A 15,003-nucleotide genomic window follows, 5' to 3' on the forward strand; every position below is an offset into this window, starting at 1 on the left:
TTTTTCATTTATGGCTGTTTAATAGAGATTCACACCTTCATTTCTACATTTACATGACTGTTGCCTCTTCTTATTACAACCCTGAATTTGTCATGCAGTCCCATGGCATCTCTGAAACTCTAAAGGAACAAATGTATACTTGATACTTAGTGCATAAATTAAAATGATTTTTTAATATTCCTAGTCTAGGTATCAAGGGAAATGTATTATTTCACTAGATTCCTCAATATCTGCACATTTCCAAGATCATAAAAAATGTATAAGAATAGAAAGTACAAAAAAACCTCATAAGGGATACAAATAAATACACTGGAAAATAGATATCTGTCATTGAGAGCTTCCTTTCTTTCTCTCTCCCTCCCTCCTGCTCTCTCTCATCTGTAAACAACTATGAAGATCATAGAAAATATATTCTAAGAATAATATGGGAATTTTCCAGTAGTGATTGAAGCCAATTGGGAGATGCTTGCCATCCAAAATCACCCCATTTTATTTATGTTTATATTGTTCATTTGAAAATCCTTTTGTTGAGCAACATTTTTATATACCAGGGATTGAGCCCAGGGGTGCTTAACCACTGAGCCACATCCCCAAACCTTTTTTATATTTTATTTTTGAGACAGAGTTTTGCTGAGTTACTTAGGGCCTCACTAAGTTGTTGAGGTTGGCTTTAAACTTGTGATCCTCCTGCTTTAGCCTCCAGAGCCTCTGGAATTACAGGCATGTGCCACTGCACCCAGCCACCATTGAGCAACATTTAATGGGTAGGACTGTGACAGATAAACAAAGATGGTGAACTCTTGCCCTCAAAAAATGAACAGCCTAAATAAAAATTGAGGGAAGAGGTGATGCTGAGAGTGCACTGAAAATGTAAGCATTGTGCCTCCTTGCTCCATACAGGGAAAACTGAATTGTGATATATGTCTTTAGAAAAATCTGGAAGAGCTGGCCTCCACCTCAGGCTCTCGAGATGAAAGCCCACCTTAAAAATATAATTTTCACAGTTTCCCATTCTGGTCTCACATTTTCATAACAATTTTGATAACAATTATATTTATCATGGCAATCATAATAAAAACTAAAAGAAGATAAATGGTGTTGTTCGTTTTCATCCAACTTTCCTAATTCCATTTGGAGTTTATTCATATTTTGCATTCCATCTGCTCCAAATATGGGCATATTATCACTGAACAAATAAAGATTCATAATTCCCTTGCCTTTGCTCAAGTAAGAGCCCCAAGTAAGCTCTGTTACCTTTTATGTCCAAATATAATCATTTTGTAAATCAGGACAAAAAGCCATCATGTATTTTTCCAAGATGTATCATACAGACAAAATGAGCTGGAAACACTAGGAAGGCAATAAGCTCTCAATATTTCTACATCATGGAGTAATTATTTCCACAGCAAGGAACACATTTATTTACAAAGTGTTCAGACTTACTTAGTAAAGGGAATGAACTATATTGTAACCATGTGTGACATGCTAAGTTTTTATTAGACAAGTTCTAAAAATCTCCTCCTCCAACTGACAATAATAATATATCTGCAACTGTGAATGTTTCCAGGAAAGAGATTTTAGCAACTAGCTGATACATTTAGAAAAATGCTAAAAAGCCTTTCATAATGAAAAACGCCCCTTATAGCTGGGTTTCTCCATTTATTCTACGTAGGAATCATCTAAGTATTGTTAAAAATGTAGGTTCTAACTGCATGTGGTGGTGCACACCTGTAATTCCAGTTACTTAGTAGGCTGAGGCAGGAGGGTAGCAAGTTTTAGGGTAGCCTGGGCAACTTACAAAGATCCTGTCTCAAATATTAAAGTAAATAAATAAATATGCAGATAATAAATGAATAAATAAATAAATAAAGGCTGGGAATAGAGCTCAGTGGTAGAACACTTGCCTAGAATGTGCAAGGGCCTGCACTAATCCCAGCACTGCAAAACAAAACAAAATGCAGGTTCTGATTAAACAGGCCTAAGGTAGGGATCAAGATATTGTATCACTAATGAATTCCCAGAGAATTTTGATGCTGCTGGTCCAAGGACCACACCCTGAGTACAGGTCTTCACATGTTCTTTTTTTTTTTTTTCTTCCCATTAACAAACTTTTTTATTGTTGCCTTTTTTGTTTGTTTGTTTTTGTTTTTTAATTGAATATTCAAATGTCCCTGATTGTTCCTGCTTCCATGATTGGTCAAGACCAAGAGAAGAGGGAGGGGAACCAGCTGTAACAGGGAGGGTTCATCTTCACGATATTCCATTTATACACAAAACTAAACAGACCAGCACAGAGTCACTTTGTGGTTAGAAGTTGGCAGAATGGGATGAAGAAGGAATATATGGGGAGTAGGAGTATCCTTTAAAAAATAAGACAGACCCTCCAAACTGGGAGAATGGGGAGGAATTGGTCTGCTTCAACTGAAGAAGAATCAGAAGATCAAAAGCACTTTGGGAAGGCCAGAACCATCAGGGATGGAGAGAGGAGAAAGGTTCAAGGGGTATGGGGGCTGTTTGGTGAGTGGGGTGAAGGAAATGCCCTCCCCCTGCTGGGATCCCCCAGCTCCTCTGGTCTGGCAGAAAGCAGATAGTGAGCAAACCCCTAGGGCAGTTCTGGGACTGCCAGATGCTCCTGGCAGGGGGCTTCAGGAGGCTCATAAAGGCTTGCCTCCTAGAGAGATGACAGCACCATTCCCCAGTTTTTCAGCTAGGGTGCAAGGGTCCTTGACCTCCTAATAGCAGTTTGCTTGTAATTCATGCTTTATCATTGTCAGCTTTTCCTTGATGGCATCATTCATTTTTCCTTTAAGGGGCATAAATTCAGAGGCCCAGAAGATAAACACCAGGTCCTCCTTCTTGCTCTCCTTTTACTTGTAGGCTGCATCATAGAGGGCATAGCTGCAGTCCTTGTCTGGCAGCATCTTGACAATAGTGGCATAGGGGTCATCCACAATCTGGTTCACATCATGTACAAGGATCTCCTTGCCCTCCTCCAGGATGATGTTCTTCTTGTCCTCACTCAGGCAGAAGAGTAGCGTCTTCTTGCATTTCTTTACTTCCTCTGACATCAAAGACTTGTGCACCTTCATGTCACTGAACACCTTGATGATGCCATCAGAGACAGCCACACCACAAGCCTTGTTTCTGGAAGCAAAGGGAAGACAGCAAGAACAGCCAGGCAACATGAAAGTTGCTGCAGCTGCTGCCAGTTTCCTACTCCTTCACATGTTCTAGAAACAGCATGTGAACTATGACTACAGGAGATTTCAACTTGGGGTTCCGAGATGGGTGGCAGTTGACAGGTATCTGTGAGGCCTGTGAAATTGCCCTGACAGGAATTTGTCAGGATAGACGTTAAGACCCACGCCTTACCTGACACTTATCTTGGGAGATCCAGGTCAAAGAATTCATGAGCATTCATTTAAGCAGGGAAAACAAAACAAAATGAAGTATGTCTCATGAATAATACAGGCACTTCAAGTTTCATCTCAGGTTTATAATGTGTTACCATCATGACTACCCTTCAAATGGAGTGCTAATTCCCTTTCTTCCCACATTAACATAGAGCTTCCATTATCATCTAGAACCAAAGGGTTCCCTTCTCTTCTCCAAACGGGATCCTGAGTTAAATGTCTATTTCAGAAGCTCTATTAACATCTACAACTTCGAAATAAGACTAGTCCTTATTAATCTTTAGCAGTGGCTTTGGGCCTTTAGAAAAGAAGATTAAAAGCTCAGTGAAAATTTCCCTGAAGTCCCTACTTCACTCTTGATGTATTGAGTACATATTTTATCTTAGAATTAATCTAAACTCTGTAAAAACTCAAAGTGATCACTTGGCCCTGATATTCAAGGAACAGATACAAAAGCTGATGACAGGATACTGATATATACAAGATGATTTGACAACAACCAAGAATAAACTTCATTTGAAAATAGGTATGCCTAGAAAAACATTGTGCATCCTGTTAGAACCAATTTTTGTACTACCTCGCTCACAAAGGTTTGATTCTTACATTCAGTAATGATGTCTCCTCCCTGTATATCTATGCTAGTGTTCAGCAAACTATAGCCCACATGCTTGTCCTGCCACCTGATTTTTGTAAGTAAAGTTTTACTGCAACATGGACATGTCCATTCTTTTAAGCATTGTCTATTATTGCTTTCATACAAAAATGGCAGAGTTGCACAGTGTAACGGATTGCAAAGTCTAAAATATTTACACTCCGGACCTGTACTTATTACTCTAGAACAAGAGTTGCCAACTTACAATACTTCCATTGCATCTTATATTATAGTCAACTATAGATAGGTAGATAGGGAGGTCAGTAGATGAAAGATTGATGGTCTCACCAGGGCCACTCAGTTGTACCACCACTGCAGGGGTTCTCATTTACTTTATGCCATAAGTGATCCTAGTTCACTTATGAGATGCTAAGCCTCCTTTACTCATCTTTGTACCACTAGCATAGGCATTCACCTGAACTTGGAGTCCAATGAACAGAGTTGAATCAAACTGAACTCTCAAGTTTTTCTAGGGCAATAATGAAGCCATGATATTTAGGACAGTGAAATTTCTGAGAGCAATGAGCAAATATCTGATTAAACCTGATTAAACATGTAACTAAATTAGCAAAAACCAAATTATTCTTTTGGCAGCAAAATAAAAGTGGTTCTTATAGACATTTTGTTTGACAGGGATTTTACAAGAGGCTCCACGATGAATTGCAGTCATAAAATAATTGATATTATCATTACTGATCGTTGGTGAATCTTTCCTTTCAGCCATGGCACAGATAAAGAGCATACTCCCTGCCCTTTCCAGTGGGTACAACCCAGAGGCCAGTCATTGTCATGCTGGCTTATGGGCTGTGTATTTCTCCTGCTTTATCCAGCAGATCATTCATCTGATATTTTATAGTCTTTCCTGAGCTCCATGGACCCAGCACGAAAAAGATGCAGTGATTATATTTTGTGATCAAATAACTTTTCTCTTTATTTTAAAAATTCCTCCTTTATATTCATCAATTTTTAGGAGTGGAATAAAAATATATACCTTCTGTCATTGCCTCTGGAAAGGACATTATGTCAGATCCTTTCCTAATTATATTTATCCATTGTATGCTCTAATTCTCACAATTTTATTCATTTACTATCATTCTACCAGCCCCACAAATTCCATACTTTTGTAATTGTGCCCTGTAAGCCTAGTAGTTGCTAAGATCACAGAAGAAATGTATTCAGAGATTTTAGTACTTTTCCATTTAAAATTAATTCATTTGACATCAATACTTATGGATATGACACTTTCTTTCATTTGTTTCCCCAATAAAAACCTAAAATTTCTAATTTTGTTCATGTTCAGATTTTATATTTGAAGTTTTTATATAAATTTAGAGAATGTTTTAACAATTTGGATAAAAAAGAAAAATAAGTATGATGCTTAAGTTTACTTTATTCTACTTAGGCACAGGTCAAAACTATTCAGTAAAAATTAAGTATTTTGTGAATGATCTTTACAGCCTAAATTAATAAAATTTCCCTAACCCATACAAAATGGAGCTTGATTTCATGAATGATTAGAATATAAGTATTCTAATAAAATGTCTGCACCCACACCAAAAGGCTATTCTAGCATTACAAGTAACCCTATTTTGTTTATAGGAGATAATGAGGTGTGAATAATACATACAAGCTAATTTGGTGTCCACAAAGTTTTGATGGTTCTCATAATTAGCTTTATGTGTCTGTTACTCTGTGTAACCTACAGCTCCTGTATGATAATTGACATTGTCTACCCATCCTTTAAAATACTGATTAAACTTTCACCTTTTTCCTGATGCTTTTGTGCTGTCTTCCAAACTTCCTACAGGTCTCTGAACTCCTATAGTTCTTAAAGCTTACACATCCACTTAGTTGTTCCCAAACACCTCAAAATCAACATGTCTGAAATTGAATTCAAGCTCATTCTCCCAAACCTACTCCTCCCTCTAGCTTTCCCATCCCTAAAAATGGCTGCTCTGTACTCCAAGAAAGGATACAAAGAATTCCATACATTTCCTGGAAGATGCTGTCTTTCCTAGTTTTTGGAGTGTTTGAGCTTGTTAGTCCCTGAAACCTATATATCTCCAATGCTCCCATATCCATCATTCTCCAAATTAACTTCTTATTCTTCTAGCTTAATTCTTCATCCTGCAGGAAATTTTCTACCAACCAGCATTGTCCAACATGGTAGTCACTCACCAAATGTGGTTATTGAATACTTGGAATGTGGCAATTCTGAATTGAGATGTGCTATAAATGTGAAATACACATAAAATTTCAAAAACTTAGTAGGAATAAAAGAAAAAATCTAATTTTTATAAACTGAATATATGTTGAAATGATAATATCTGGGATAGCATGGGTTAAACAAAATATACTAAAAATAAATTATACTGGTTCAATTTTTTAATATGACTACCAGAAAATTTTAAATAACATGTGGTTTGCATTATAATTTTATTGGACTGTGCTGCTCTGTAACCTGGGGACAGGGTTTGGTACTCCTCCCACAGATACTTTTACAACTGCCATTCATTTTGTTAGTTTGCCATGTGATTTGTGTATCTATCCTAGGCTTTACTGGCTGCCTGAGCAGTAAACTTGATATCTTGTTCAGTATTACCCCATATCTGAAGTATAGTAGGTATTCTCATATGTTTACTAAAATAACAAAAGAATTACATAGAGAATTAGAAGACCAGAGTTGAGGTCACCTTACTTCCCTAGGCTATAGCTAATATATGAATATTAAACTAGGTAGTCTCTAGGAGCCCTTATAGTTTCATTGACTGCAAATATCTAATATGAATATTTAAATGACTGTTATTGTTTGAATCTGGAATGTGTCTCGAAGACTCATGTGTTGAAGGCCTGGTCCCCAATATAGCAGTGCTCATAGGTGTGACCTTCAGGATATGATTGGATCATGACTAATCCATTAATGGATTCATAGCTGAATGGACTACTGGAAGTGGTGGAAACTAGTTGGTGCAACCTAATTGAAAGGAGTGGGTCCTTGGGGGTTAGTCCTTGGGGACTATATCTTGTCACATACCTCTCTCCCCCCCTCCCTCTTTCCCCACTGCTATAACACAGTGGGGAAAACTCTAACACATCCTTCTGTCATTAGGTACTATCTCACTACAAGCTCAGAAACAATAAAGTCAGTCAACTATGGACTGACACCTCTGAAACCATTAGCCAAAATAAATCTTTCTTCCTTTAAGTTGTTTTTTCTCAGGTATTTTTCACAGAGATGAAAAGCCAACACATGCAATGAGTCACTTCTTGAGCTGTGTATATAACTCAGGGTAAATTACCTGCCTAGTATTCACAAGGTCCTGAATTTGACCTCCAGCACTGCAAAAAAACCAACAAAGCAACGAACTAAACAAACGAACAAACAAACAAACAAACAGTCACTTCTTTACCAGATTTCAGTCCTTTCAGTGTGAAAAAATAATCTTATATTTTCCTTGTTATTTTCCTCAGGACTCTGTACATACCTTAAAAGTGATTATCAATTAATTCAACAACTGGAAAGTTAAAAATACTTATTCACAAGTATGGTAGTTAGATTTCCATCACTATAACAAATAACCAAGATAATCAACTTATAAAGAGAAAAGGGTTATTTTGGTTCACAGTTGTGGAGGTTTTAGTCCATGATAAGTTTGTCCCTTTGCTTTGTGCCTGTGGCCATACATCATGGCAGAAGTGTATGGTGGAACAAACTCACCTCATGGCATGGAAGTGAAAAATGGGAAGAGGAGGGGGCTGGTGTCCCACTATCCCTTTAGAGGGCACAATCCCAATGACTTGAAGATCTCTCAGAAGGCCCCATCACTTGAAGCTTCCACCACCTCCCAATCGTGCCAAGCTGGAGACCAAACCTTTAACACATGGGCCACTGGGTACATTTCAATTCCAAATTATAGCAACAAGTTTCACAAGTTGGGTCTGATTAGGGAGAATTAGTATTTAACTTAGTTGGCTCTTCTTAAAACTTGGGTAGGGGTGGGGGCATAGGTGGAGGGAGGGAGTGACTTCTCTGAATCATGAAAGTAGCAGAGCTGGCTAGAGAAGGGCTGGCAAGCTCTACATCAGATAGGTAAATTCTTCACATGCCGTATCACTGGGAAGCTTCCAAGGAAGCCAGTATCCAGGATCCTCTCTGTTTTCTCCTTCATCCTTCAGGTAATAGGGAGTCCACAAAAAGGGCTGCCTCCAAAGTGGTGAGTATTACTCTTTGAGTTGACCACCCAGCTCATTAATAGAGTCTTAAGATCCCAAATCATCTGTCTGGATATTGAAATTCTTCATGTAGAAAAACACAAACTTAATTTATACCTACAAGAAGCAAGTGCAAAACTGACCAACTGTTCAAGTTTATTTAGTGAAAATTCCACACCAGAGCACGATTGTTCATAGACTGTTTTGAACTTAAAAATAATCTCAAACAGCACAGGAACCAACATTTGCAGACTAATGGTCTGTGTTAGTTCTAATGCTCTGATAAATGTTTCTAATGTGGACTCCTGAAGTCATTAAGATCATTTTCCTATTCACAGAGAGGATGCCAGCCATCATTTATGATGCACAAGACAAGGAGTGCTGCTTAGTCTTCAACATAGGTGAATGAGTTGAAAAGGAATGGGCACTGCATACAGGAAGCATAATAAACTTCTTCGTAGGGCTGCAATAATTGTAATTACCATTTTCCCTCAGTGATATCCAAAATCTTATGACAGAAAAATCTTTCTGGAAGAATGAAGAGTCAAAAATGCAAAGATCTATTGGAAATATTGTTTTTCCTTCTTACTTTCATTTTTTTCTTTTCCTTCTTTCTTCTTTTTTAAATGTAGCCTGCCTGAAGCTTCTGTTCTGGAACTTCTCTGATCACCCCTGGAGAATTCAACATCCTCTCAAAGGTTTTTGTTGTGTTTTTCTTCTTACCCACCTCTAGCCTTCCTGATTTTGGGATTTTGGCCATGTGTCCTTGAAGCCAATCTCTGTTTATATAATTGTTCTAATTTCTGTCTGCAATTATTTTTTTTTAAATCTCACTCTCATTCCACTTCTTTTTCATCTCTCTCCCTAGGAAAATTTCTCTTTCTGGCAGGTTCCTCTTGTTCTCTTTGGCAGTATTTCACAAAGGCACAAATAGTCATAATGATAAAAATGTGCACTTGTAGAGGCGCTCACCCAAGGAGATTAAACTGTTCTGCAGACATTACCTCATCAATTTTCCCTAAATTCTTCAAAGGAAGGACCCATTTCACAGTAGTATACCAGAAGGTTAAGATAGTTGCATTCTGAACCTTAAAAAACTGAAAACAGACAGTCATTCATCATAGTAAGTCCAGCCTCTTAGATTTTACTTCTCCCTTCCCTTCCTTCTAGGCCTCATCCTTAATTTTTACCCAACACAAAAAGATGACTCTCATCTCCTTTGGCTAATTTCTTCCTATAAGTACAGTTTTAGGAGTGCTGATGTCCCAAGATGAAGAGGCATGAAAAGGAAAAAAAAATCAATTGGTTTATGTTCTATTTTCACTTTCCATTGGTTTCATATGCTTTCTTGTGTTCCTTAGAGACCTCTGTAAATGTTCCCCTTTATTCCAATTCTATGTAATGGTCTTACATAGATCTCACTGATGGCATTTGAAAACATTGTAACTGAATGAGATTTGAGTTATACCTTTCTCTTTCCCTACCCCATTGTGATAGATAAGGTTAACTGAACCTCAAAAATATCAATATGTGACCTAGATAGTTCAACATCCAAATTAGCTTCATAAGCTAGGTCTTCAGACTTCTCAGTCTATGCTTAAAATTTTTGAAAGAACTTCTTAATAATAATCATACACAACAATCTAAATGACTCTATAAAGTCATTATTCCTATCCACCTTCCACAGAAGTGGAAACTGCTAGAAACTTGCCCAAAGTAACGTAAGTAAAGTAAATGGATAGAGTCAGCAATTAAACCTAGCCTTATCTAATTCAAATCATGGGCCTATACATTTTTTTCAAACTGCCACTTTCTTGACATGATGAAAAAAAAAAAAGCATTGTCACCTCTTCCCTCTCTCTCTTTCCACCCAGGTTGGGTTTCTCAGGACCTGCCATTACTGTGAGTACCTGACTTTGAAATGCTCCTCCAAGGCAAATGACATCTTAGCCTACCACAGAGATCTCCTTCTTCCTATAAGCAGCAAGTGCCTACCAAGGAACCCAGCATGCATATCATTTTGCTTTAAATTTATAATACATGTCTCCAAGAGGCATGATAGAGTTGCCTGCACATTTTCTCTGAGCCAGGTGCTGCCAAGGAAGGGCACAGTGGTAGCTCAGGGTCTTGGAACACTTTCCCATGTTGCCTGTCCTACATTGCCATAGGCTATAATGTACTTCAATATTTCAGGAGACTTCCTAGGGCAGGAATCCTGAAACTATTTTAGGATTCTATGGGGTATGCACATGTACACGGAGTTATTTATAATTTTGATTGGAAGTAGAAAAACAAAACAGAACAGAACACTGAAATTCCCTTAAGATCATTTTGGTCCTTTTAATCTATATAAATTCTGTATCAATATGATTTTGTGGATAGCTCATCATCTATTTATAGTGTTTAATAGGTATATATACCAGTTACAAAATTCTACTTCTCTGAAAAGAGCATGCAATAAATATTTGTCAAAAATAACTACAACGTCAACTTTTTTGTTGCTAATTATGAATTATTTTCCTTAATAATACCACTGTTCAACATATGGTCCCAAATTTCAAGGAACTTTCAATATTCATAATACACTATTGTATTCAATGAGGCTGCTAGAACCAACCCAGCTGAAAAGCTGAAGTCTGCCTAACACCTCTTCTCACACTCTCAGCATGAACAACTTTCAAAGAATTCATGGTCAAAACTGCAGTTTATTAAATCCTGAGAGGAGATTCCAAGATAAACCATTCCTTTGTTTCACAACCAGAGTTCTCAGGCTCCATGCTGAATCCACAACATAATATTTTACTTGCAATGAGTCTTCTTTGGAGCACTTACAAGTTATAACCATTATGTGTGGAGAAAGAAAAAGGTGATTCCTTTAAGAATTTTGATTCATACTGTTAGCTTTCGCAGCACATTCCACAATCTCTTGAGTAGTTTTCAGTACAGGTAAACCTGAATTTATCACAAAGCCAGCTTCTCAACATAAGGGATGGCAGATAGATTAACTTCACATCACTGACTCCCAGGATTCATCATCATGAACATAGTGTTTGTGGGCAATTTATTTTGGCAGCTTACCAACTGCTAGTGGCAAATCTTTTTTTTTTTTTAATATTGAGGAATATAATAGAGAGGTTTTCATTTTTCACTGCATAATTTCTTATCTCTGTTCTGAAGTTCAAATTTTGTATAGCTGTTTTCTTTCTGCCCAGTACTGGGGATTGAACCCTGAGACTCTCATGCTAGGTAAGAGTTCCACCACTGAGTTATATCCCCGTTATTTGGGGGGGGGGGTACCAGGGATTGAACTCAGGGCCACTCAACCACTGAGCCACATCCCCAGAACATTTTTGTACTTTATTTAGAAACAGGGTCTCACTGAGTTGCTTAGCACCTTGCTGTTGCTGAAGCTCACTTTGAACTCTTGATCCTCCTGCCTCAGCCTCCACAGTCATTGGGATTATAGGTGTGCACCACAGCACCCAACTCCCCATTTCTTTTTATGTTTTATTTTGAGACAGGGTATCACTAAAGTTGTTGAGGCTGACTTTGAACTTGCCATCCTTCTGCCTTGGTCTCCAAAGTAGCTGGGATTACAGGTGCACACCACTACACCTGGCTCTGACATAGCTTTACAAGACAGGGCAACTGTTTGTTTTGAGAAGCCCAGCACTAGGGTGAGGAGGTGGAAAAATGAACTGAATGGGGAGCTGGATATCAGGAAGATGTGCAGTTAAGTCTGGGCTCTTAACAGACTTTGGCACATAATCTTCAGTTTGCAGTTGCAAAATTGAAGTACATTTCTCCAGTTGTGGGTAACTTAGATGAGGAAACCAATGACAAATACTAGGACCAGAATCCTTCCACTCAACTGCAGGGCAAACCCCCTGGTTTGATGAACCAGTCAGTCCTCAACCATGCTCATTGCCAATTACAAGTAAAGGATGAGCATTAGGTAGAGTTTCCCTCCATGTAAGTACAACAGCAAGCATTACAGATTCACCATCCTCAAATCTCTTTATGCCCTGGCCCCACAACTAGCAAGGCAAATCTGCTGCTTATTTATGCTTTTGGCTTTGTTTAAATTCTCATCCCTGCTTTAGAAACTGCCAAATCAAATCAGCCTTTTACCCCCACTTTTACAAACCCATTTGAATCACTCCTCCTATGGTAAGTCTTTTCTAATTTGTTCCCATTATCCAGTCACCTAACCTCACAATTTAGCACATTCCATGTGCTTTACTGAAGTTCTTTTTAGTTTTACTTCAGTTGTTTTCTGTGGGTGCAGGTTTCATGCCTCTTATTGTATCTGTCCTTGCTCCATTAGTTACAAGCACTTTATAAACAAGCTTGTGTTTCTTAATTGTTAGCATCGTTCCTTAGGGTGGAATGTGGTTTGTTACAGAGCATGGCTCCTGCTTAAACACTGACATGGCCACTCCCATTAAGCATCTCTTCTGGTAGTCAGGCAGGGCAGACTCAGTTCAGGTCCTGAACTATTCACAGAAACTCAAAATAAGTTGAAAGCAATGTTTGTGAAGGTCAATGTGCTGATTTGAGTGTTTTAATTTGGAAGAATAGAAGCTTTGTTAAAGGGAATTGCAGGGCAAAAGTTGTCATGAACAAAATATTGACAGCAGAGAGAAACATTCAACTTATTGTCTCTGGAACTACATGCCAGAAAACATTCAATATGTAGTAATATTTGTTGCTTGGATGGAGGGAGGGAGGGATGGATAGATGGATGAACAGAAACAGAGATGGACATATAATAGAAGTAGCCAGTGAAAGGCACAGAAGCTTCATTTCTCAATTTGTTTTCAGTAGTACCACAGAGTGACAAAAATTTTGATGAGGAAGAAAACCTTTATAACATGACAGATGTAGAAGACACATTTAACAGCTTCAGGGAAGGGTGTCATAATGGTACATCTTATTCAGTCAGTTTGATCTTCTTATACATGGTCTCAGAAAAATATTTTCCCAAGGAAATTTTGGGAACAGTTTTCTATCCCATTGGTTTCTTTTAATTACATTTGAAATGAAAACAAATGATTATAATCATACTATATTTTTAAAAAGCATATTTATGCTTATGAAAAAAATATAATTAATTCATGTTCAATGCCTATGAACCTAGACACAAAATTTTAGGCCAGTTTGTTCTTTTTGCTGAAAGAAAAACATCATAATTATTGTAGTCAATTAGCAATGTTAAGGAATCAGTTCTCCTTACACAAATGCAATTCAATGGATAGGGTGGTATAGAGGCAAGAATTGGGTCTTAAATGCTCCTGAGCATGAGCCCATTAATGGCTATAACTACATTTATTTATTATGGAAAATGGCATTTTCATCATTATTATATGCAGGGGGCAAATTAATAATACATAGATGTTACCATAATTTTCAATAGTGTTTAAACAGAAGTATAGCCAAAGAATCATGCCTTCTCAGAGACAGTGATTTTTACCAAGCATTAAGAGACTCTGAAGAGATGATTTGTTCATACCTATATACTGATTTTAATGGTGTCTCCACTCTGGCTCTTTGTTGGTGTTTTAGTCAGCTTTTTTATTGCTGTGACTAAAAGACTCTACAAGAACAATTAGTGTAGAAAATGTTTATTTGAGGGCACATGGTGCCAGAGGTCTCAGTTCATACATGGTTGACTCCATTTCTCAGGGCCCAAGGTAAGGCAGGACATCATGGTGGAAGTGTGTGGTGAAAGAAAGTAGCTCAGGACATGATAATTAGGAAGAAGAGAGAGGATGTGCTCCTCACCAGGACAAAATATAAATGCCAAAGACATGCCCACAGGGACCCACCTCCTTCAGCCACACCCTACATGCCTATATTTGCCACTCAGTTACTGCCTCCTGGGGATTAATGCAATGATTAGATTAAGGTTTTCATAACCCAATCATTTCACCTCTAAATCTTCTTGCATTGTCTTACACATAAGTTTTTTGGGGTAACCTCATATTTAAACCCTAATAATTAGATTTCACAATAATGGCATCTTATAATATTTGTATTTTGCAGGACAGATTTCCACTTACAAACTATTTTCATACTTGTCATTCCTTCTGATCCTAACCATGGTACTTCAGGAGGTAAATTAGTACTTCCATTTCAATAACTGAATGGTCCACATGAAATGGCTGATAGTTTTTGCCTCTAAAAGCAGAAGAGTCCCCATAATTTCATATCAACTATCTGAGTGACTAGCCTCCTGATAATAGATGAAACATTTTTTACTTTAATAGATGACTTCATATTTCTCTACCTAGGGTATCTTATTATAAGCCAATGATGGATAATTCATTTGAAATAACTTCAAAGATTTTATTCTTCTCCTCACTAGCCTCATTTTAAGGTTGCCTTTGAAATTCTCATCACTGCTTCATCTTGAGTATTTGCTAGTGCTTACCTTCAAGAGGGTAATTTTAAAAAACAGTCAAACTCAATCTAAAACATCATGACTTCCTGAGAAGAGTATTTCCCTTTGTATAGAGATATAGTTTGTCAAGATAATTAATAGATGGAAGGGAAGACAGAAGCAAGAAAAGAAAAATAAATCTGCTAGTGTAAAACATCCAAATTACTGAGTTCTAGTCTTTGATTTTCCAGCAGTGACCAGAACTTTAGGCCTGGAACACTATACTCAATGTCCAGGTCTTTCTAAGCAAATGAAATAACTCAGGGTCATTTTAAGGTGGGAAA

The 15,003-nt window shown here is 37.6% G+C and overlaps 1 protein-coding gene and 1 pseudogene across 8 annotated transcripts in view; both read right to left on the bottom strand.

Moving 5' to 3' along the window:
- The window catches only part of FRMPD4 (FERM and PDZ domain containing 4), a 912,953-nt gene that overhangs the window by 234,421 nt on the left and 663,529 nt on the right, over positions 1 to 15,003 (bottom strand). The gene's annotated exons all lie outside the window — the stretch shown is intronic.
- On the bottom strand, positions 2,655 to 7,788 carry LOC306651161 (cofilin-1-like; annotated as a pseudogene). The gene is made up of 2 exons: positions 7,784 to 7,788; positions 2,655 to 3,144 (listed from the first exon to the last, which is right to left on the bottom strand). The product of its transcript is annotated as a cofilin-1-like (transcript).

This window comes from Sciurus vulgaris (assembly GCF_902686455.1).
Source record: "Sciurus vulgaris genome assembly, chromosome: X".
Lineage (NCBI taxonomy): Eukaryota > Metazoa > Chordata > Mammalia > Rodentia > Sciuridae > Sciurus > Sciurus vulgaris.